At 39.2% G+C, this 26,783-nt stretch overlaps 1 long non-coding RNA gene across 1 annotated transcript in view; it reads right to left on the bottom strand.

Annotated features, from left to right (window-relative positions):
- Window positions 1–26,783, bottom strand: part of LOC139436711 (uncharacterized) — a 40,685-nt gene that overhangs the window by 360 nt on the left and 13,542 nt on the right. The window lies entirely within an intron of this gene.

The raw sequence follows: 26,783 nt of genomic DNA, 5'->3' as shown, positions 1-26,783 counted from the left end.
AAATGAGATGCCTATTTCAACTGATGCTCAGAGTATGTTAGCAATATTTTTAAAGTTTCATTAAATGATTCTTTGAAAAAGGCAAGTGAGAAATTAAAAGCTCATGAGATGTCTATGTTTTCTGTATTTCTGTTTTTTACGTTTGATTAGTAGTTTAAATTGAAAGTATAAACTCTGTGTGTCTGTATGTTTGATGCATGATATTTTTCTACATCTGAATATTATTTCCAAGTTAACTTATGAAACTCCTGCAAAGAGCTCTATTCAAATTGACTTAGAGATAAGTAAGCATTTACATATAAATTAACACTCCTAATGTTACAGGGAGCCCCATGCACAACAGTGTACCCCCTAAGGAGAGCCACCCAGTGCAAAAGAAAGTGCAGTCTGCCCAGGAATGGCACCACACACATGGAGAGCTGACACAGCAAGATGACTCAACAAAGAGACACAGATTCCCGGTGCCGCTGATAAGGATAGAAGCAGTCACAGAAGAACACACAGCGAATGGACACAGAGAGCAGACAACGGGGAAGGAGGGGAGAGAAATAAATAAATCTTAAAAAAAAAAGTACATTATAAGCATATAATTTCATTCTACATGGGTGTGTTCTTCCCAACTCCATGTAATTACTGATCAAATAAACTAGAACTATATCTATTAGAGCTTTTATTTTGATTTTATTAATATTTTTATTTTTTGTCTTTATTTTTTTAATATTACATTAAACAAAATGAGATCCCCATATTCCCCCCATGCCCCTCATCCCACTCCTCCCCCATAACAACAATCTCCTCCATCATCATGAGACATTCATTGCATTTGTCAAATACATCTCTGAGCACTGCTGCACCTCATGGTCAATGGTCCACATTAGAGCCCACACTCTCCTACAGTCCACCCAGTGGGCCATGGGAGGACATACAATGTCCAGTAACTGTCCCTGCAGCACCACCCAGGACAACTCCAAGTCCCAAAAGCACCCCTACATCTCATCTCTTCCTCCCACTCCCTACTCCAAGCAGCCACCATGGCCACTTTCTCCACACCAATGCCACATTTTCTTCAATTACTAATCACAATAGTTCATGAACAGAATATCAGTAAATCCACTCTAATCCATACTCTATTCCTCCATCCTGTGGACCTTGGAATGGTTGTGTCCACTCCACATCCATATCAAGAGGAGGCTTAGATTCCACATGGGTGGCTGACCTTCTTCACCTCCATGATTATATTGAAAGAAAAATTATGTTTTCAAGATTGTTACCTTGAAGAGAGTTTCCAAGATCTTTTTGATCATTTAAATACATTTGCAAGATATGTTTTGTTAAAGGAAAATAAAGTTTTGTCTTAAATTTTAAAGTAAAATAAACTGGTTGTTGTAGAAAGAAATGGGAATATGGAGGACAATCATGAGTTGATACAGAAAGTTGAAGGTTTGCAGAAAATGGATTTTATTTGTCATGGCACAGGGTGGCTAAGATTTGATAGGTTTATAAGATTTTTAAGAGTTTTCCCATCAGACAATATCTTCATACAGTGCTTCATACAAAATCACTTCATACCATGGTTTTCTCTCTGTTGAGTTAAAGTTTTCTTGTATTATCTGTCTGTTCTTAATAAGAAGTTATAAAAGGTTTTCCTTAACTGAGTGTCTTGTTTAGAAGGCAAAGTTTCTGTATCACCTCTGCTGTATATTTACCTTATCATCCTCTCTTGTTGTAGAGAATAAACCTCACTTTTGAAATAATTATGTTTATTTTACAATCATGCTACCTCCTATCTTTAGTTTTACAACTTTTTATTTTGTTTTTTAAGTTTTTATTGAAGATTATCATTCATATGTGAATATCCATAAATAATAAGTGTATAGTATAAGTTGTGAACTTACAAAACAAACATGAATATCATCATACAGGGCTCCTATATATTACCCCAACAGCAGTACCTTGCATTGTTATGAAACAATTGTTACAAACCATGAAAAAGCATTGTAAAAATATTACTACTAAATATAGCCAATATCTTACATTTGGTGTACTTTTCCCCCAACTCACCCAGTTAATGACACCCTGAATTAGTATTATGTACTTATTATAGTTCATGAGAGAACAATTTTCATATTCTGTTAGCCACAGTCCATCTTCTACCACAGGATTCACTGTGTTATACAGTCTCCTGTTTTGTACAATCCACTAAAAGTGTATACTCAGTGGCTCTCACGTCCATTGCAAAGTTGTGCTATCATCACCTCAGTCAATTTTAGAACATTTTCACTACTCAAGAAGGAAAAATCCCATATCCCCTTATACCCCTTATTATTGTCCCTTAGAATTGCTATAATATCTTTGCCATTGCTGCAAATATTACAATATTATTGTTAACTCTACTCTGTTATATGCAGATGGTCTCTTCTTGCACATGGCACTTTTTATAATACTTTTTGCACAGGGAGCCCATTTGCCACCTTTGGCAGCCCTAGGTGGGCTGCTCTTGTGGTTACTGGCAACCTACCCTTAGTTCCTGAAAATAAGCATAGCTCAAACAAAAGGACAGGTGAAATTTTCCATGTGTAATCAATCATCCAGGGGGCACTCCATCCTTGTAGCAGTTCCCCCTCTGTTTATATCCTCTCCTTACTGTTGAGGAGGTTTAGCTTCTGGAGCTGCTTCCTGCTGACTGTGGATGTTGTGACAGGTTCCAGTGGAGGAGCAGAATCTTGCCCTAGCTATGTTAAGGTATACTTGACTGTCAGCATACTGACAACAGAATCGTTCATAGCTCTGGGCTATGATCATTTGCAGTTTAATAGCTTCTAAACTTTTACTCATGAAGTACACCAAGCAGTTAAGAAGGCAGGGACCACATTTTAAGAGCATGATACCAATTATTAGGGGACTTATTATGGGTAAGAACCATGATAATTTAGGCATAGAGTTTTTGATGGATTCTCATATCGATTATGCAGGAGGATTGGTAATGTTATGAAGCTAAATGGCTGGGGTGTTTAGCCCTAGCTGCACTGATGTATTTACCCATGTGCAGCAGGAGATATTGGCTACTGCACATACCCCTCTTTGTTCTGCCAGAAGATGATCTAAGGCCATCTCATTATGCATGACATTTGCTGTGTCTATAGAAACTCGAATTGTTTTGAGAATTGAATCAGTGATATTGACATGTTCTTCTACTGTGGCTGTTAGGTTGCCTCATGATGGGCAAACCTTCCATAGGGAGTTGATAGTCGTATGGTTAACCCTAGCCCAGCTACTTCATATCTAGGGCATGTTTATTTCTGGTATGGCTAGTGGGCTGGTAAATAGAGATACCATGACTCAGATATCCTATAGTATATTGGCTCCTTATCCAAACATTGTTTACACATTCAGACTTGGGGATCAAGCAGTCCTCCTTCTAAGCCTTCAAAAGGCAGTTGAAAATGTATCTTTTTGGTGTACACAGGGCTTTCTAATTGGTTCTTTATAAAATTTGGATTTTTTTAAAACACTCTGCAGCTGCCTATTGTTTTAACTAGGTCACAGCAGACATTAGATAGGGGACCCAGTTTGTAAGGTAACATGATTCACAAGGCAAGTAGGAGCAAGAATTTTTCTAAGCAGCCCACATCCTTGAGTTTTTATATTTTAGCTCCCACCTTGGATTTAAATAAGTATAGGATAGGTAAATAAAGGCTCCAACTTTTTTGTTCCCCTTTTAGATATTGGCTGTAGCAGTTTGATATTATTGATGAATTTCAATTCTAGGCATATCAGATGATACTGGATTCATAGGTTTACTTAATTAAGGAATTACAGAAACCTCTTCTGCCAGTAGGGCATTGAGTCCCCACCCACCAAAGAATGATATTTAATCAATTACCTAACTTCATATCTTGAGGAAAGAGAAAACTAAACCTAACATTAGTAGGAGGAAGGAAATAATAAAGATCAGAAAGGAGACAAGGGAGATAAAGCACAGAAAAACAACTGAGAGGATCAATGAAACCAAAATTTGGTTCCTTAAAAAGATTAATAAAACTGACAAACTTTTATCCAGACAAACAAAGAGAAATGAGAGAAGATGCAAATAACTATTTAAGGAATGAAAGTGGGAACATTAACACTCATTTGGAAGAAATTAAAAGGGTTATAAGAGAATACTATGAACATTCATATGTCAATAAACTAGATAATCGAGAAGACATGAACAAATTCCTAAAAAATAAAAATAACCTGCTCTGACTCAAGAAGATATAAAAGATCTTAACAGACCTATAAAAGCAAAGAGATTGAATAATAATCAAAAATTTCCCATCAAGGAAAGATCAAAGTCCAGAAGGCTTCAGGGAGAAGTGTACCAAACATTCAAACAAGAATTAACACCAATTCTTCCCAAACTCTACCAAAAAACTGAAGTGGTAGGAATTCTTCCTAACTCATTATTCCATAAGGCTACTATTGTTCTGATACCCAGACCAGATAGACACATCAAAAGAAAACAAAGAACCACTTCCATATGAATACAGAAGCAAAAATGCCCAACAAAACACTGGCAAATCAAATCAAACTACATATATTATAAGGATTATACTCCATGACCAAAGGTGACTTATCCCCAGAATGCAGTGGTGGGCCAACCTAAGAAAATCACTCACTGTAGTAACACACATTAAAAACAATGGAGGGAACAATCTATGATCACTTCAATAGCACTGAGAAGCCTTCTGATGAAATCTACCATGGTTTCATAATAAAATTGCTCAGAAAAATAGGAATGAAAGGTAACAACCACAACAAGTAAATAGAAAAAACTCACAGCTAATATCAAAGTCAATGTGAGAAACAATGAAAGCCTGCAATGAAAGAATGAAACCTGAGGTCAGGAACAAGACAAGGATGCCCACTGTTACCACTTCTATTCAAAATTAAAATGGAAGTTCTAGCCAGGGTTATTAGGCAAAAAAAGAGAAAGGCATTTAAATCAGAAATCAAAAACTACCACTATTCACAGATGGTATGATCGTTCATATTGAAAATCCCAAAAAATCCTCAAGAAATCTACTAGAGGAAATAAATTCAGAAAAGTTGCAGGGTATAAGATAAACACTAAAAAAAAATCAGTTTTGTTTTTCCATACCAGGAAAAAACACTGTGATATGGGCATTAAACATCAATTGCAGTAGCTGCAACACCTACTCTGCAGTTCATTGGCATCACCCAGGATAACTAACAAGGAGGTGGGGAAGGACAACCACCATACCAAGGAACCGAGAGAGTCTACAACTGCAAGCAAGAGAGTCCCATCCATCATCCATAAGGGATTGAAGCCTCCTCTCAATTAGAAGTGGAGTAGGTATCCCCATTCCAGAATCGTCAGGATTGGGGAATAAAATATGGATGAGAGTGAACTTACTAATATTCTACTATGAACTTACTGGTATTCCAGCAATGGAAGAAAGTATATCATTGATGTGGAAACAGTGGCTGCTGGAGGTGCTGAAGGCACAGAAAGGGAAAAAGAGGTGTAATATGGGGGCATTTTTGAAACATGGAATTGTCTTCACTGACACTGCAAAAACAGATACAGGCCATTATATATCCTAAAGAATTGAGTGAGAGTGAGTAGGAAGAATGTAAACTATAATCCATGCTTCGTGGCAATGCTCCAAATGTGTTCATCAATTGCAATGAATGTACCACATTAATGAAAGAAGTTGTTAATGTGGGGAAGGGTGGGAGGTGTGTGGAATGGGGCATTTGGGAATCCCTTATAGTTTTTGTGTAACATTTTCTGTAACCTAAGTATATTTGAAAAAATAAAAAAAAATCTTTAAAACATTCCATTCACTATAGCCTCTAAAAGAATAAAATTCCTGATAATGAATTTAAATAAAGAGATGAATGACCTATACACTGAAATCTGCAAAGCACTTAATTAAGTTTGACCTAAATTATGACCTAATTAATTTTAATTAATTAAAGATGATCTAAATAAATGGCGAGACATTGTGTCCTTGTTTCAGATTTAATATTGTTACAATATCAGTAGTATCTGAAGTGATCTGCAGATTAAATGCAATACCCAAAATGGGGAGAAGGCAATACATTAACATGCTGAGTTTGGCTTTGAGACTGGCCACATTTGAGCAACACAGAGGCTCTCAGGAGGTAACTCTTAGGCACACTGCAGCTCTAGGCCTTGTTCTTATTTCAGGTGCACAGGCTCACAAGCATAATCATTAGTATCAAGGGCTCATTGTTGGGTCTTCCTTCTTTTTTGGTCTTTGCTATTGCACTTGGGGGATTGTTGCTGTTCCTTTAGGGACTGTGATAGAGCTCCCCTGGCTAGGAACTCAGCACTCCCTCAGTTGTTTTTAATTGTAACAACTATGAAAATATCCAAACATCTTTATGTACCCTGGATATATGGATATATGCCTGTAGAACTCCCTGCCAACCATGTGTCCCCTGTCAATAACATCCCACACCAGTGTTCCTCCTCTGACATTGTTGAACCTCTCTGTGATCCAAAACTTCTTCAAAAATGAAGCCCTATATTGCCAGGTTCCATTAGTAGTAAAATGAAATATAGTGATGAGTTTAAAGGTTAGATATAGAATACATATTAATTTAGAAAAATTAAGGTAAAAATAAATTGGGGTACCAAAAATTTTAAAAATGCAAAAGCTTTATTTTTGATGTTTTGCCTTCCATCACTGCAATAAGTGTTGCCTTGTTACCAGCTGATGATGTAACTAGAAAATGACCTTGAATAAAAGGGTGAACTCGGACCAGCAGAATATCTGTCTACATATAATACCAGGAGTTAAAAATGCTTTTTGACCTTGAATAAAAGGAGGAAAGGAAAGGACAAATGAGTTTATGTGGCTATGAGTCTCCAAAAAGAGCCGGGAGGTCATCAGAGTGGTCGCCCTTACACACACCTCAGCAGAGTCCCAGAGACAGATAATGAAGATACAACCCCAGGTACTGGTTCTTCTGAGGGCTACAGGGACCAACAGTTTCTGTGGTCATGGCAGATGGAGTTCAGTGCCATGTCAGTTGGCCCTACTTTGGAGTTTGTGTTTCTGTGTGATGGAGATGGACTCAGATCTGATTTTGTCCACAAGCCTCCCCTGTTACTTTTACTGGATCTGTAGTTGGTGCTTGGGTTTAGTGTATACCCAGGGGACCTGAATCTCTGGACTGACCATGTGATAGCCAGGCCCTGAGCCTCAACAGACTTGCAACTCCTACACTCTGGTTTATTGGACTTACACCACTCTGCTAACATGGAGATGAAGAAGGTGAACCACCACAGCAGGGAGCCAAGAGTGCACACAACTGAAAGCAGGAGAATTGCATCCAGCATCCATGTGGAATCTAAGCCCTTTCTTGATATAGATGTGGAGTGGACACAACCATTCCAAGGTCCACAGGATGGAGGAATAGAGTATGGATTAGAGTGGACTTACTGATGTTCTATTCATGAACGATTGTGATTAGTAACTGAAGAAAATGTGGCATTGCTGTGGAGAAAGTGGTCATGGTGGCTGCTGGGGGCAGGGAGTGGGAGGGAGAGATGTGATGTGGGGGCATTTTCAGGGGTTGGAGTTGTCCTGGGTGGTGCTGCAGGGACAATTACCAGTCATTGTATGTCCTCTCATGGCCCACTGGGTGGACTGTGGGAGAGTGTAGGCTATGGTGTGGGCCATTGACCATGAGGTGCAGTGGTGCTCAGAGATGTATTCACCAAGTGCAATGAATGTCTCATGATGATGGAGGAGGTTGTTATGGGGGGAAAAGTGGGGTGAGGGAGATGGGGGTTTATAGGGACCTTGTATTTTTTTAAGGTAACATTAAAAAATTTTTAAAGACCAAAAAAATGAAAAAAATAATAAATGCAATACCTACCAAAATCTCTGCAACCTTTTTTTAGGAATGGAAAAAGGTGATCCTCAAATTCATATGGAATAGCAAGGCACCAACTAGTCAAAACAATCTTTCAGAAGTCTCTAACTATATAATAAGCACACACAACCAAGATATCATCCCAAATTATACAACATAACATAAAAAGAACTGGAAAAAGTTCATCTATTCTCCAGGGGGAAAATCAGCCAATAGAGTCCCAAATGAACCAGAGAAGGAATTATGCATCAAAGCAGTCTCTGCTCAATAAGAAAGGTAAATACTCTTGGAATGAAAGAAAAGATAGTTCTCAACAAAGAAACATAAACAACAATAAAAATGTAAAAGGAAACTTTAGACCTATATATAAAATATCCAAAATTCAAGGACAACTAACAAGATGTGGCAAAGTAAGGAGCTCCTAGAGTCAGCTCCTGCTACAGGGCAGTTAGTAATCACATGGTGCTATCTAAAGCACCTGTTTGGGTGCTTCAGGAAGCCAGAAGAGTTTCATGCAACATCCTTGAAAGAACAGAAGGAAGGAGACTGCCCATCTGCAGAGAAGATTCAGAAGTAGAGCACCCCATGCCCTGGAAGCTGGTGCCCATCATCCAATGGAGGCACAAGCCACCTCGGGAACTATTCTGCAGCTGGAATAGGAAGCTCCATTTCCCAAAAATGGGGAAAGAAAAGGTAGCTGGGCACCAACTGCAGCTACTGATGAGTAAATTGAGAGGGCTACAGTATATAATCCTAAGAACAGCTGAAGTTTGAACCTGAACAAGTCAGAAAGAGGCTGGGAGTTGCCATCTTAACTCCATGCTGGGCACAAGGGGAAGCAGGACAGAATAAAAATCCCAGTGCTGGTAGGGACCAGCACCTTTCCATCCAGATCAGATTGCAGCTCTAGCATAGGACCCAGCCTCACCTCCAGCAGGGAGGAATATGGGGGACCTGCATTAGCCTCTTTGGGAAATTACCAGCCAAGTTGAGTTGCCAGTGAATATCCTACTATAGCAGCACAAGCTGCCCCAAGAGCTATCCTCTGGCTAGAAATGGAAGCTCCTTTTTCCCAAAAACAGGGGAGGAAGAGAGTTGGCCACTGATTTCAGCTACTGATTAGTAAATTCAGTTTGCTAGAGTCTAACCCTAAGAACAGCTAAAGGATGAACCTGTCCAAGTCAGAAAGAGGCTGATGGCCACCATTTTAACTCCACCCCCAGCAGAAGGGGAAGCCAGGTTGACCGAAAATCATGGTGAACATAGGGACCTGTTTCTTTCACCCAGATCAGCCTGCAGTCCTATCCTAGGCTTCAGCCCCACCTCTGGCAGGGGGGAAACTAGTGGACCCTGTACCAGCCTATCCAGGTAACTGCAGGAACCTTTAGCTGACATGGACTGAATAACTGGAAGTCTACCAGGACAACTGTGGTCATCTTGGACCTGCAATACATAGATTGCTGCCCATGCCTGCAGTTCTGTCCCTGCCCCAGGCAGGGGTGAAAGGGGCATGAAGCTTCATCAGTTTCACTGGGCAGCCACAGTCACAGCCTGCATAACTTGAATTATTCCACACAGCTGTGATTCTGTCCCTAGCCCTGGCAAAGGAGAAAGTTGAGAGAAGATTCATAGGTCACTGGGTAATGAGGGCAGCTTAAGCCTCCACAGCTTAGAGCACCAACTACATCCTTGGCTCCTACTGCACAACCAGCAAAGGAGAAAGGGCAGAAAGCCATAAACTAAAGAGGAAAATCTACACCCAGAATAAATACTCTACTACACCAGATGCCAATACAACAAAAAATTATAATCCACACCAAGGAACAGGAAGATATGGCCCAGTTAAAGGAACAAGATAATGTTCCAAGTAACAGAAAGGATTTGAGACAACTAATCATAGAAGTTCAAACAAATCTCCTTAATAAATTCAATGAGATGGCTAAAGAGATTAAGGATATTAAGAAGACACTGGAGGAGCACAAAGAACTTGAAAGCATACATAGCAAATTAGCAGATCTCAGAATGAAAGGTGCAATAAATGAAATTTAAAAACATTGAAATCATATAAAGCAGATTTAAGGAGGCAGCAGAAAGGATTGGTAAGCTGAAAGAAATGGCCTCTGAAAGTGAACATACAAAAGAACAAATGAGGAATGGAAAAAATTGAACAAGGAAACAGGGAAATAAATGACAGCAAAAGATGTACAAACATACATGTCATGGGTGACCCAGAGAAGAAGAAAAGGGAAAAGGGGCAGAAGGAATATTTGAAGAAACAATGGTAGAAAATTTCCCAACCCTATTGAAGGGCATAGATATCCATGTCCAAGAAGCACAATGTACTCCCATCCAAAAAAATCCGAATCAACCAACTCTGAGACACATACTAACCAGAATATCTGATGCCAAAGACAAAGAGAATTCTGAGACCAACAAGAGAAAAGCAAAGCATGGCATAAGGGATACCCAATAAGATTAAGTGCTGATTTCTCTTCAGAAACCAGGGAGGCAATAAAACAGTGGCCTGATATATTTAAGATATTAAATATAGAAGTAAAACTTCCAGCCAAGGATCTTATATCCAGCAAGACTGTCTTTCAAAACTGAGGGTGAGATTAGAATATTCACAGATAAACAGAAACTGAGAGAATTTCTAACCAAGAGGCAAGATTTTCAAGACATACTAAAGGTTATGCTAGACCCTGACAAGAAAAGGCAGGACAGAGAGGCCTGGAAGAGAGACTAGAAATGAAGATTATATCAATAAAATTAAAAGAGGAAAAAAAAGGTGAAAATAAAATACAGCAGATAAAACTCAAAAAGTCAAGAAAAAACTTAACCAATGATGTAAGGCACTTGTATTCATAAAACTGCAACTCAATGTTAAAAAAAAAATCAAAAAAGTTCTAAATAACTGGAAGAATATTCCATGCTCATGAATTGGAAGACTAAATATCAGTAAGATGTCAATTCTACTCAAATTGATATACAGATTCAATGCAAGCCTGATGAAAATTCCACCAGAATTTTTTTAATTGAAAACACAATTATCAAACTTATTTGGAAGGGTAAGGGATCCTGAATAGCCAGGAACATCTTAAAAAGGAAAAGTGAAATCTCACCTCCAGACTTTAAATCATATTTCCTAGATATAGTGGTTTAAAAAAAGCATGGTACTGCCATAAAGACAGACACATAAACCAATGGAATCAATTTGATGGTTCAGAAACAGACCCTCACATGTATGGTCAAGCCATTTTTTACTAGCCTGTCAATCCCACACAGCTCAGGCAGAATAGTCCATTCAACAAATGGTGCTGAAAGAACTTGATATCCATAGCCAAAAGAAGGAAAGAGGACCCCTATCTCACACCTTATCCAAAAATTAACTCAAAATGGACCAAAAACCTAAAAATAAAAGCAAGAACCATAAAACTTCTAGAAAAAATGGTAGGAAAGTATCTTCAAGATGTGGTGGTACATGGTAGATTCTTAAAGGAGATAAGAGGAGGACTGAGATGGACTACTGATGGTTAATGTACATAAGTTTTAATTAGCTTTGCTGTGAAAGTGTGGAAATGTATAGAGCAGATGGTAACACATAGTGAGTAAAAGCTAGTTTATAAATGGGGATGTGGCTGAAAATGGTAATCTAGATATGAAATGCCAATTGACAGAATGCTAAAGAATACTCTAGGAACCCTGAATAGCACAGCAAACCAAGAAGTAGATGAGAATTGTGTTTGATGGTACAAATGCAAGAGTGTCCTTTGTTAGCTAAAGCAAATGTACATCACTACTGTAAGGTGGTGGGAATGTGGAGAAGTATGGGAAAAATACAACTGGAGTGACCTATGGACTCTGATTAGCAGTAATAATATAATATTGTTGCATCTATGCCAAAGATGTACTGTGTTGATAATGGGGCAGTATGGAAAATGTGTGCCAAATGTACACTATGGTCATGGTAACAATCAGATGATATTATCTTATCTGTAACAAATGTTCAGATAGAGGGGTGTTGTTTGGGGATTCTGTACATGTGCATGATTGTTTTATAAGTTTACAACTTCTGCCATAAAAATATAGTTAAAAAATAATAATAGGGTAAGTTGGGGGGAAAATACACCAAATGTAAGATAAGAACAACAAGATTTTGACAAAAATCTTTCATAATTTGTAAGAAACATCTCGTGAAAATGCAAGGTGTTGGTGGAGGGTTGATGTATGGGACCCCTGAATGATGTTACACATGTTTGCTTTCTAACTTCACAATTTTTACCATACTTATTATTTATGAAAGATCATATATAAATGATATAAAGATAATAATAGGGTGGGTTGGGGGAAAATACTTTGGTTAGTAGTAATATTGTGACAATGCTCTTTAATCATTAGGTTAAAATGTTTAACAATTCAAGGTATTGGTGATAGGGTGAGGTATGAGAGTCCTGTATCATGTTATATATATATTTGTTTTGTAAATTCACAACTATTATTATACACTTAATGTTTATGTATGCTTATGTATGGGTGGTATACTCTAATAAATTTTTAAAAAATGTTTTAAAAAGCATGGGACCCACTGAGTCCATCACTCTCCTTTCTGGGGAACAGGATTGGAAGGAGACTATCTGGGGAGTCAGGCAAGCTAAAATTAGATTCAATTATAAAACAAAGTTGAAAAATTAGGTATTTTTTTTTATCACCAATTTACAGATGAGGAATAGGTACAAAGATCTCAAAGTACTTTTCCTGAAGTGACCCACCAAGTACATGTCAGGATCTAAGTACAGGGAAGTCTGACTTAAGGTAAACCACTGTGGAAATGACTTCACAAGAGTCACAATTCCATCCAAGTTGGGCCTCCCTCAAAGCCCATGGTGAGCCTCAACTACATTCAAGGGCTGCAAATATGATGGTCTGAAACCACCTACCCAACAAGGAGGGTCATCATAGAGATGGTGGAAAGAGCCACCGTCTCCACTCTTTACACTTTATTAAATAAAGTGAGTGCATGGTGACTGTTTAGTACTGTTTAGGTGATCCAGTGAGCAAGAGATAAAGAATCAGCAAATACAACTTGAAGAAGAGGGGTCAATGGTAGGATAACAGAGCAGGTAAGAAAGATGCTGTGAGTGGATGAAGTTCAACCTGCTGCCCACATAGGATGTCCCAGGTTTGGTTCCTGGTGCCTCCTAAAAACAAACAAGCAAACAAATGAATAAACCAACTCAAGGGAGCCTATGTGGCTCAGTGGTTCAGTGCCAGCTTCCCACATACAAGGTCCCAGGTTCAGGTTCAATGCCCAGTCCTGGTACCTAACAAAAAAAAAAAAAAAAAAAAAAGGTTACCTAAGTCAGAGAAGACAAGACTGGAGATGGGGATCAAAGGAGGAGGAGGAAGCAGGCAAATGGTGAGGGGCTATTTCCACATCAAGGATATAGCCATGACAAGTGGAGAAGGAAGAAAGAGCTTGATCACTCAATTACCTCCAAGGGAGTTGGGCATGGCAAAAAAAAAAAAAATTAAAAATGTGCAAAGTATTTAAATAGACATTTCTACAAAGAAGATACACAAATGGTAAATAAGCATATGAAAAGATGCTCAAGTCTATTAGCCTTTAGGGAAAGGCACATCAAAGCATGATGAGCTATCCTTCACACCCACTCAAAAGGCTATTATTTTTTAAATTGGAAAACAGCAAGTGCTGGTAAGGATGCATATAAATAGTAAACCTCATACACTGTTGGTAAGAATATAAAATAATGTACTGGCTGTGGAAAACAGCTTGGCAGTAACTCAAAAAGTTAAACTAAAATTACCAAATGACCTGGCAATCCCATTTCTGCATATATATCCAAAAGAATTGAAAGCAAGGATTCAGACAGGTATTTGTATGTCAATGTTCAGAGCACAATAAAGAAAGGATAGAAGCCAAATAACTACCAGCAGATGAATGGATAAACAAAATGTGGTGAATACATACAATGGAATATTATTCAGCTTTAAGAAAGAATGAAGTCCTGATGCATTTGTCAACATGGATGAACCATCAGGACATTACATCCGGTAAAATAAGTCAGACACAAAAAGACAAATATTGTATGATCTCACTGATATGAACTAAGGATAAGAAGCAAACTCACAGGTTTAGAATCTAGAATATAAGTTACCAAGGGATACAATGGGTTAGAGAATGGAAAACTGATACTTAAATTGTGCAGAATCTCTATTTAGGTTGATTATAAATGTTTGGGAATGGATAGTGGTGATGGTAGGACCTTACTGTGAATTATATGTTTGTGAATATGGTTGAGAGAATTTGTTTAAGGTCATGTACGTTACTAGAAGGAAAGCTAAAAGCCTAAAGATGGGATTGTTTAACTAAGTGAATCTGTTATGGATGATGGATGGACTGAGGTTAACAAATATAAGATTGCTCTTTCATGAATTATAACAAATGGATGACACTATTACACATTGTTAATAATAGGAAGGTAGATGGAAAAAAACACCTAATGTAAACTAAGGATATAGTTATCAGTAATATCTTATATTCTTTCATCAAGCCTCACAAAGCTGACACACTAATGCAAAGAGTCAACAATAGAGGGATACATGGGAACACTGTATTTTTTACATGAATTTTCTGTAAACATACAACTTCCCTCATTTTAAAAAATTGTATAATTTAAGAAAGCATTATGCTAAGTGAAAGAAACTAGATGCAAAGTACCATATATTCTATGATTTCATTAATATAAAATGGAAAGATAAATTTATAGAGATGAAATTTATAGTGGTTATGGAGGGCTGGGGAATGATAGAGGGATTGAGAGGTGACTTCTAAGGAGTATAGGGCTTTCCTTCTAGGAGTAATGAAAATGTCCTGAACTTGATTGTGGTGAGGAATGCACACATCTGTAATTATACTAAAGTACACTTAGGATAGCTTATATGGTATGTAACTATATCTCAATAAAACTGCTTTTAAAACTTGGAGCACAGATTGTGGAGGTTCTTGTAGTCCAGTGTAATAGCCTTGCATTTTACTGTAAACTGGGAAAGTGTGAGGGTTTCAGTAAAGAAAAACAAGGGCCAAGACTTGCCTGAGGTTTTAACAGGATCATTCTGGCTGCTAGGTAAGAATGGACCACAATGGCAAGTAGGTCAAAAGGCAGACTAGTTAGGGAGCTATCACAGCAGTCCAGGCAAGCGATATGGTGGATTAGACAGAGCAGCAGCAGTTAGGGAAACCAGGTGGTCGGGTTCCACACTTATTTGAAGTAGCTGTTGCTGGATTACTGTGGGGTAAGAAAGTGACACAATCCCAACTCCAAAAGACAGAGGAATAAACAATCAGGAGGAATGCACCTATGGATAAGTAGACTATTATTCTAATAATGGAAGAACATAACATTAATATAAAGACAGTGGACACAAGAGGTTCTGAGGGGAGGGAGAGGGAAGAATAGGCATTACATGGGGCATTTTTCAAACACTGGAATAATTTTGCATGATACTGCAATAACAGATACATGTCATTATACATTTTCTCAAACTTACAAAAATGTGCTGTGCAAAGTGTGAAACAATGCAAACTATAGACCATGCTTGACAGCAATGCTTCAATATGTGCTCATCCCATGAAACAAATGGACCACACTAATGAAGGATAATGTATATGGGGAAAATTGTTAGGGGGAGGGAGTAGGGTATATGGGAACCCCCTATATTTTTGATGGAACATCTATGGCAACTAAAGCTCCTTTAAAAATAATGAAAATAAATTTTTTTTAAATTGTGACACTGAAGCAGAAGTATCAATGGGGTTGTGATGTTAGGCAAGAGAAAGACTGGGGTATCATCAAAACTAGTTGATATTTGAAAACATGGAAAGAGATTCTGAAGAGAGAGTGCATTGAATGAGATCCATAAAAAATAAAAATGACTCAGATGGGATCTCTCTTCATAAGACTTTCATGCTAATGTGCTGGAGGTGCAGTTAGTGTTGGGGTTTAAGATATATTTAGGGGATTTGAATCTCTGGACTGACAATGTGATAGCCAGGTCCTGAGCCTCAACAGACTCCAGCACCTACAATCTGATTTATTGGACTTACCACACTCAGCTAAGATGGAGTTGAAGAAGGACAACCACCACACCATGGAACCTAGAGTGATTACAACTGAAAGTGGGAGGATTGCATCCAGCATCCATGTGGAATCTGAGCCTCCTCTTGACATAGAGGTGCAATGGACACAACCAATCCAATGTCCACATAGAAGAGGTGGCATTGGATTGGGAAAAGTGGACATGGTGGCTGATGGGTATGGGGAAAGGCAGGAAGAGATGAGAGGTGGAGGTGTCTTTGGGACATGGAGCTGCCCTGGATGGTGCTTCAGGGGCAATCACCGGACATTGTAAATCCTCACAGGGCCCACTGGATGGAATGGGGGAGAGTATGGGCCATGATGTGGACCATTGACCATGAGGTGCAGAGGTGCCCAAAGATGTACTTACCAAATCCAATGGATGTGTCATGATGATGGGAACGAGTGGTGCTGGGGGTGGGGAGAGGTGGGGTGGGGAGGTGGGGTCGAATGGGACCTCATATATATAATTTTAATGTAATATTATTACAAAGTCAATAAAAAAATAAGAAAAAAAATGATACACGGCTCTTCACCAAATTTTAAAACTACAGATCTGAAAAAAAGAAACTATAAAGGCAAACTACAGACAGAGAATAATATTTGCAAACTTAACTATGACAAAGAAAGAACACATACCTAGACTATCTGAAACTGATATCTGGAACAGCTATCTACAATATTGGGAGTGGATGTGGCTCGAGCAGTTGAGTGCCTGCTTCCCACAAGAGGTTCTGGGTTCAGATCAAAGTACTTGCTAAAATAAACAAAAACAAAAAACAAGCAAACAAAAAAATTTCAGGGGAGCCCATGTGGCTTGGTGGTAGAGGGCTGGCTTCCCACTAATGAGGTCCTGGGTTCAACCACTGGGCCAAATATCAAAAAAAAAAAAAAAACCCACAAAAACACAGATATCTAGAATAAATCAAAAGAATTTCCAAAATTCTCAAAATTTAACCATGAAAAAACAATCCTGGAAAGTGGCTGTGGCTCAATCACTTGGGCTCCTGTCTACCATATGGGAGGCCCTGGGTTCTCATCCCAGGGCCTCCTTGGGAAGGCAGGCTCACCCACAGGCTGAGGATCGCTGCCTGGCCCACAGGTACTGCGGAGAGCCAACTCAGCCAGGTCATGCAACAAAGGAGGGAGACAAGCAAAAAACCCACAGAAGAGTGTGCAGAGAATGAACACAGCAAGCAAGCTGCGAGGGTGGAGGGGAAATTTTATAAAAAACAAAAAAACAATCCAATTAGAAAATGGGCACTATATATGTGCAAACATTTCACTGTAGTAGATGAATGGATGGGAAATAAGTACAGGAAGAGATGCTGGATATAATTAGTCATTAGGGAAATGCAAACTATACCATTATGATATGCAACTACACACTATTAAAACAACTAAAACATAAGGTGACAATACCAAATGTTGGTGAGAATGCAGAAAAACGGTATCACTCATACATTGCATAAGGGAACATAAAATGGTACAGTCACTCTGAAAACTAGTTAGCAGTTTCTTACAAAACTAAACATAAACTTATCATACAGCCCAGCGAGTGCACTCCTGCACATTAATCACATAGAAATCAAAACATATGCCCAAACTAAAGCCTTAGTTTGTTGTTTGAAATGGTCTGATCAAACGGATAAATCTCTAGCTAGGCTAACCAAACATAAAATAGAGAAGATAAAAATTACCAATACCAGGAATGGAAGAGGTGTCATCACTACTGCTTCCACAGACATTAAAAGGATAATCAAACAAGACTATGAACATCCTTAGGTCCAATAATTTTATAACTTAGATGTAATGACTCAAAAGTTCTTGAGATGCAAATTATCAAAACTCACACAAGAATAGATCATCAGAATAGCCCTATAGCCATAAAAATTTTGAATCAATAATTAATAACATTCCAAAAAATAAAGGACCTGGTTCAGACAGTTCAAAAGCAAATTCTACCAAACATTTAAGGAAAAATGAAACCAATTCCCCACAATCTCTTTCAGAAACAATGCAAAGGGAACCTTTCCTAACTCATGAGATAAGGCCAACATTACCCAATGGCAAAACCAGAAAAAGATATTAAAAGAATGGAAAAGCACATACCAATATTTCTCATGAATATAAAAACAAAATTTTGTCCCATTGCCTGGGATTGTCCAGCTGACTAGGGGTTTCCTAGAAGGAAAATTCACATAACAGGACATATTACAAATGCCTATAATGATCCCTTCCCAGAATCTTATTATTGTGTATTTTGTAAAAAACTCTCATTTTAATAAAAATCAAATGTTGAAAAAGGTACACAATGAAAGGTAAGCCTCCCTCTCATCCAGCCCATTCCCTCCATTCTACCTCTGCCCAGACACCCACTTACCAATTTCACACACCTCCTTGCTGGATAAGCCATCCAGACACAAGTATATATGCCTGTGTCTCATTGCACACCCTATGTTTTACAAGTTTTTTTAACTTAAATCATTCAGTCATTAAGCCAACCTTTCTTAAAGAAATGCTCAAAATAGACCTAATAGCTTGACCATGTAACATAAAGTCACATCAGGATACTCTTAGTGAGAGGGGGTGACATACAAGGCAGGACAAAGGACATAAAACAGAACTGCCCTCAACAAGGGGGAGCACACAGTCATCCTGGAGCGCATCCATCTGTTTAACGGCTCTGTGGAAACCCAGTTCATGGACTTTTCTTTAATTGACAAATCAGTGATCTGGAGTCCCCCAGCTCCACCCAGATGAATGTACCACCTCCCGCTCCAGCAGCAGGAGGTCCAGTATTAAAGGATGAGACTCAGCACAGGTCTGCACCCTCCCCAGTGCACAGGACTAACACCTCCTGCAAACATTCCCAGGGTACAGAGCTCAAGGCTGCCTAGCACCTGAGCAGCCACAGCCATCACCAAAGGCCAGGCTGAAGGAGCCTGGACACCACCTGCCAAGGCCTGCAGCCTGGAGCTGAGCATCATGGGAGGGAGGGCCGGGGCAGCTTTCAGCACTGCCCATGTTCAGGCCCCACCCAGACCTCAGGGCCCACCCAAGGCCTCCAGACTGGGGATGGCCCCACCCACTTCCTGCTTCAGGCACCCAGGGTTCAGCTAGTGGATCATCAGAACCATTCCTCAACTTCTGAGTGTTTTTCTTTAATCTTTAACATTCTCCATTTAATATTTCAGCCCTTTCAGCTTTTCACTTTATCTACTCAAGCATTATCTTGTCACCCTATTTCTTAAGAGGTTATACTTCAATTTTGAGCTGTATTTCCATTTTTCTTATTTCTTCTCATTCACTTTTTGAGTTTTTTAAAATTTATGATATCTTATGTATTATTTCATTTTCTTAATGCCTGTTCTCTACTTTTCAGAAAGTATACTTCAGTACATAATATAGATCACGACAAAGATCTTTCATTCATTTGTTGTGGATTACTCTGCACCTACGCCTTTTCTCCCTGTATTACTTTGATACTTGAAAATAACAATGTTTTTTCTCTTGGTTTTCATGATTAAAAAAATTTTATAGACAGAGTGAAACTGAAAATAGCTTTCTAACAATACAGCTCTGTTTCTCTTTCTACAGGTTTTTTGAAATATTTTAAAATATGGAAGCTTTCTTCCTGATATTTTCAGATTCTATACTTCCACCACTCTTCCAAGAAGGGTCTTCACTCAGTTCATTTCCTCTACTGCACCTTTTCTTGTCTATTTTCTTTCTCCACCTGACTACTGAATGTTCCTTTTACATGTACTCCTCTCTTGAGAAACATTACCACGTTGCCAAAATCTAGTCATTCTCTATACATCTATAGATTTTCAAAATCAATGATCTATAAAAGTCTATATATATTCAAAAGCAATATGTATATGTTATTTCAATAAGTTATACTATATTTCATTTCTGAATTATCTTGTTTTTGTATATTTAATGTTTTGTATTCCTACAATCATTAGATTTTAGTTTCTTATACTTTATGACTACAGTTATTTTCTATTTAGTTTTAAATGAATCTATTTTCATACACATTTGGTGTTAGCAATCATGGTTCATATTCAGCAAATTCTGAAAATTATTTATTGCTTTAGATTCATAATCAAATAGGTTCAGCATCATTTATATCTGGACTACAATATTACCAACATATGGCTTGATACCTATCATCAGACACACATGGTCCTCAAGGATTCTGGTAATACTTGTTACTCCAATTAAAATACTATTTTATAAATAACCTGAGGAAAGAAAAATTTATTTAATAGGGTTTATTGAATTTTTAAAATTTAAGAACACATCAAAATATTTCAGGCATAGTCTATCATGATCTTATTATTAAACCTTGAACATATGGACATTAGCAAGAATTAAGTTCTTCAAAACCACAAAAATGTAGGTATCCTACAACTAACTCACATTCCAGGATTTCAGAAATGCACGCACAGGATGCCTATAATCTGGAGACTTTCTGCTGCTCACTACGTGTATGGTCATTTGTGGAAGTCATTCTACTCTGTTCACAGCTGCATTTAAAAAATCCATGGCTAACATTACACTCAATAGTGAAATACTGAAGATCTTTCCCAAGAGTTCATGAACAAGATAAGTTAACAAATTTTCATCACTGCTTTTCAACATTGTACTAGCCAGAGCAATTGGGTAAGAAAAAGAAATAAAATCATCCATACTGCAATGGAAGAAGGAAAGCTATCCCTATAGATGACATACTCCTTTAAATACATAATTCCAAAGAAGCCACAACAATACTAATGCAACAATAAGGGCATTAAGCAAACTTGCATAGTAGGAGATAAAGGCACAAAAGTCACTTTCATTTAAACAGCACAGCAAAAAAAAGTCCATTCAATTAGCTGCTAACAAATAAAATAGCTAAAATGAATTTAATGAAAGGATAAAACACATGAACACTAGCAAACAACTGAATGAAACTAAAGAAGACCTAAACATATGGCAAAACATCCATTGTTCAACAATGATAAGACTGTATTGTTCTAATATCAACACTACTACCCACAGGGAACTACAGATTCAATATAATAGTTATAAAAATCCCAGCAGCCATTTTTGTTTACAGAAATGGAAAAACCAATTCTCCAATTTAAATGGCTTCAATAAGTATCTTTAATAGAGAAAACAATCACCTTTCTCCCTTGTGAGACTGTGATAGACTAATTTATATAATATGAGGAGGGCTTTCATTGAGATCTGGTTGACTTGGGTAGGAATATGTGGGATTCTCTGAGGGATATTGGGGTTCACAGAAATTTGAGTCCTAATTCTCCCTGTTAATGGAGGGCAAAATTTTCCTGTAAATTTCATGGGGACTCAGAGCCCAGGATGTGGAATATCTCTGAGTACAGAGCTGTGTCTCCACTGGCGTATTTTCATTCAGGCTGGGTGCAGTTTTTGGTTCTCAGAAGGAAGTAGAGGTCTCTGAAAACACAATAATTGACCAAGTCCCCTCCTCTTTATATGCTAAATCACAGGATCTGCAGTGAGTTAAGCATGAGCAAGGTATGAAAATTCACTCAACATCACTAGTGCCAGTAAAATTAATAAGAAAACTAGAAGGTCTCACTGCTACATCTTCTGAAGTGCACATGATCTGGGATAGGAAGGACTGAAATAGGAAGGTGCACACTCCAGGCTGCTGAGGGAATTGTTTAGCTCTTTAGTCAGGGAAACACCTGTTGTTGACCACCTCTAGAGAAGTTCTCACATCATTCTACTTTTCAACTCCAGAATTTCTATTTCCACTAAATTTATACTTTCTAGCCCTTTATTGATATTCTCTACTTGGGGAGACATAATTCTCATGTTTTCCTTTCACTCACTGAGCAGATTAAAAATTTGTAGATGCACTAATCTGGAAAATGGTGTAGATGGAAGTGGGTAACTGCTCATCTCTTTTGAAAAAAAAAATGGGAGAGAGGGGGAAAGGGCCTAACTTGAGTGAGCTGTTTTGGGAATCCAAGGAGCAAGAGGCAGCAGGCATCATTCAGGAGGGAGATGGACAAAGAGATAAAGAGCTCAAAGGAAAACCATGAGGTGTTCACCCCTGTGGTTGGAAAAGGTGGTGGGCAAGCCCCACCCTCAAGGCAAATAGCCTCCATGGACACCCTGGCCCTCAAAGGCTAGCTGAGGGGGAGGGAGCATTCCCTGGGAAGAAGCGGGTTTGCTGCAGGGTGGGCAGTGGTTACTCTTCTGTGGGTTTGGAAACCTCAGCCCCCTTTGAATCTCAGGGAGGATGTCAGCCAGCACTGAGGTGGCCCTGGGGAGAGTGGAGGGGGAATCTGCTCAGGCAGGCTGTCACACCCAGCCACCCTGGGAGAGAGAAACTTGATCAAGGAGGGGCAGGGATGGGCACCCAACTAGCCCAGCCCCTGAAAGCTGTTAGAAAGTCCAACTCTTAAGGGAAACAGGGCCAGGAAGAACCAGACAAGCTTCCAAAAGCCTGTTTAGCTCATAGGGCTGCTGCAGCACAAGAGGGAAGCCCCTGCCTTGCATGCAGGTGCCTAGTTGGAGCCCTGGTACCTCCTGAGTGAAGGGATCCAGAGAGAGTAGGCACACAGTGAGCACCTCATGATAGGGACATAAGGCTGAGATTCTATTGTTTTTTAAATGGTTTCTTGGATTTTTTTCTTTTTCCTTTATTTCACTTGGTAAAACTGGATGCATCACCTGTGGAAGGCAGGCTGTAGGTGACTGACTGATGAACACCAGCAGCCTATGAGGTCTCTGGGGGCCTAAGAGGGAAGGCTGCTCTTCTAGGGTGGCTTCTTTGTTACTCTTTTGTTTTCTTTGTTCTTTGTTCCTTTTTCTAAACTCATTTTTCAACCTATTTTATTTCTCTTCCTTTTGTTTTTCTGCCTTCTGACTTCTGTTGCTTTTCTTTCATTCTACCAGTTCTTCTTTGGTCTTCATTTTTTCATTTTCTCTCTTTCCTTCTACGGTCTTCTGATGTGCTTGGCATTTTAATTCATTCTATTTTTTTCTATTTTCATTCTTGTTTAATTTTTTCTATTCCAACTCTTTTTATTCTTATTCCTTTGTATTTTTTATGGTTTTTTACTTATATTCCTTAGTTTCCTAGCTCTTATGCAGTTCCTCTTTAAATTTTTTGCATTATTATTACTATTATTCTTACCTCTTTCCTTTCCTATGGGTCTAGCATTTTTTTGCCAAGGGAATAGAGACAACTGGGAGGATATTCTAGAGGACCAAACATAAAAAAACAACTTAAAAAAAAAAAGATTTATTTTTTTCTCTCCCCTCCCCAGCCCCCATTTGTCTGCTGTGTCCATTCGCTGTGTGTTCTTCTGTGACCTCTTCTATTCTTAGCAGCAGCACCAGGAATCTGTTTCTTTTTTATTGCATCATCTTGTTGTGTCAGCTCTCCGCGTGTGCAGGCTGCACTTTCTTTTGTGCTGGGTGGCTCTCCTTATGGGGCACACTCCCTCCACATGGGGCTCCCCTACTTAGGGAAAACCCCTGCATTACACAGCACTCCCTATGTGCATCAGCACTGTCCATGGACCAGATCCACATGGGGCAAGGAGGCCTGGGGTTTGAACAGTGGACCTCCCATGTGATAGGTGGATGCCCTATTCATTGGGCCAAGCCCACTTCCCCCCAAAAAACAGCCTTGAGGACTGCCAGGAAAAGGGATGAAGAAGGTAGGTAGAGACTTACAAGCCTACAAAAAAAAGCAACCAGAAGGCAGGTACCTATCTAAAGGAGGGGATCTGGATATTTATAGAACAGGAAGGTGCTCTGAGTCATCTGGAAGGTACTGGAAAGATAAAGAAGAAAACCAGGAGCTGCTCACCCCTGTGGCTGGGAATTGCACATGTACCCCACAATCCTGGCAAGTAGCCACATGGCCCCTGGCTTGCTGCTGCCAAGGGACTGGGAAGGTGTGTTCCCTGGGAGGAAGAGGGGTCTGGCAGATGCTGCACAGTGGTTTCTTTGTGGTGAGTTTGGCCAGCTCAGGCCCCTTGGAATCTTGGAAGAAACCCAAATCTGCCTGGGAGAGGGGAGGTGGGATCCCCTCAGGCAGGCTGTCACACCCAGATGCCCTCCTGAGGAGAGAAAGCCATTAGACTAGAGAGGGGCTAGGCACAACTGCCTCATCAGCCAGACTCTAGCAGGTACAGAAGTCTACAAACACCTGGGGAAGGTGGCACCTAGCTCTCTAAAGACCCATTAACTTAAGGAGACAATTTAGCTCAGTCGAGGGAGTCCTGCCTTGCATTTATGAGATCCCTGGTCTAAGGTGTGACCCAACTGGTTATCAGGCATCAGCTAGTAGTTTATAACAAGGAATATGCTGGCACTCTTTCTGATTTAAGTGCTCTTGGACCTGTTATTTCTTTGCTTTAAAAAAAGTCCCCCTTCTTTATTTTAACTTTTTAAATTTTAATCACTAAAACTGGGTCCATCACCTGCCTGCAGAAGGTAGGCCGCAGGGTGAATGATGAACACCAGCAGCCTGAGAAGCTCCTTAGGGACCTAAAGGGAAGGCTGTCTTTCCTCAGTTGTTTTGTTGTTCTTGCTGCTGCTGTTTTGTTTTGTTTTTTTGTGGTGTTCCCCTCGCTTTGTCCCCCAATTTTACTTTTACTGATTTTTTTCTACCTACATAATTTCTTTTCTTTCCTTCATTTATCTATCTTCTGTTTTCTGTTCTTTTTCATGCACCTTGCCTATTTTGCTTGGTCTTCAATTTAAAATTTTTTAAATTTCTTTTTCACCTCTCTACTCATCATTCCAGGCTTTTAATTCATTATTTTTCTCTATTTTTTCTCATTTCATTTTTTATTCCACTTTTTAAAACTTATTCCACTGTCCTTAAGATTTTTCACTCATGTGGAGTATTTATTTTCCTAGGTCTTGTATGACCCCTATTCTACCTTTTATTATTATTACTGCTATTATTATTCTTTTCCTCTTCTTATCTCTTTCCTTTCCTCTGGTCATATTTTTTTCAAGACAACACAGACAAGGAAATACAATAAGAGGAATGAAGTGTCAAAGTGAAAACTTACAACATGCAAAAACAATAACAAAATAAAACACTAGAGCAGAAAGAGAAGCTAACCAACTGAATAAACCCATCAAGATAAACAGATGCCTAGACACCAACAAAAAAGTATGGCCCATACTAAGAAACAGGAAGACATGGCCCAGGCTAATGAACAAATTGAAAAAAAGGAGGAAATACAGAACATGGAACTAATCAAAGATGTCCAAATATCATGAGTCAACTTAATGAAGTGAAGGAAGAGAATGAGGATATTAAAAAGAAACAGGGGGAAGCAGATTTGGCTCAACAGATACAGCATCTGCCTACTACATGGGAGGTCCAAATTTCAAACTCAGGGCCTCCTGACCCATGGGATGAGCTGGCCCATGTGCAGTGCTGATGTGTGCAATGAGTGCCATGCCACACAGGGGTGTCCCCCTGCATAGGGGAGCCCCATGCACAAGGAGTGCACCCCATAAGGAGAGTTGCTCAGTGTAAAAAAGTGCAGCATGCCCAGGATGGCGCCACACACAGAGAGGTGATGCAGCAAGATGATGCAACAAAAAGACACAGATTGTCAGTGCCACTGACTAGAATACAAGTGGACACAGAAGAACACACAGCAAATAGACACAGAGAGGAGACAACTGGGGGGAGGGGAGGAAGGGGAGAAAAATAAATAAAAAATAAATCTTAAAAAAAGACACTGGGAGAATATACTGAAGAAATTGGAAACATACATACATAAAAAGATAATGGATATGATGGTGATTAATGGCACAATGCAGGAAATCAAAAGTACACTGAAAGCACAAAACAGCAGATGTGAACAGACAGAGGAAAGACTCAATGATGAGGAAGGCAGTACATCTGAAATCAGATAGCAAAACAGAAGGATGAAAAGACAAAAACTCCAGCAGGGACTTAAGGATTTGAATGGCAGAAACATATGCACTGTAGGCATCCCATAGGGAAAAGAGAAGGAAAAGGGGACAGAAGGAGTGCTGGAGGAAATGATGGCTGAAAACTTCCCAACCCTACTGAGGGAAAGGGATGTACATGTCCAGGAAGTACAGCACAACCCAAAAAGTATAAATCCCAACACCTCTGCCCAAGACATATACTTGTCAAATTGTCCAAAGCTCATGACAAAGAGAATACTGAAAGTAGCAAGGGAAAAGAGATCCATCACATACAAGGGAAGCTCAAAAAGATTAAGTGCTGATTTCCCATCTGAAACCATACAGGCAAGAAAGCAGTGGTATGACAGAGTTAAGGTGCTAAAAGAAAAAACTTCCTGCCAAAAATTCTCTATCCAGAAAATCTGGCATTCAAAAAATGAAGACTTCAATATATTAACAGATAATGAGAAATTAACAGCATTTGTCAATAAGAAACCTGCCATTCAAGAAATACTAAATGGAGGGAAGTGGACTTGACCTAGGGGATAAGGAGTCCATCTACCATATGGGAGGTCCATGGTTCAAACCCCGGGTCTCCTTGACCTGTGTGGAGCTGACCCACATGCGGTGCTGATGCGTACAAGGAGTGCTGTGTCACGCAGGGGTGTCCCGGTGTAGGGGAGCCCCACGTGCAAGGAGTACGCCCCATATGGAGAGCCACCCAGCATGAAAGAAAGTGCAGCCTGCCCAGGAACG

This window comes from Dasypus novemcinctus, chromosome 17, assembly GCF_030445035.2.
Source record: "Dasypus novemcinctus isolate mDasNov1 chromosome 17, mDasNov1.1.hap2, whole genome shotgun sequence".
NCBI lineage: Eukaryota > Metazoa > Chordata > Mammalia > Cingulata > Dasypodidae > Dasypus > Dasypus novemcinctus.
This window is presented reverse-complemented; position numbering and strand designations above follow the sequence as displayed.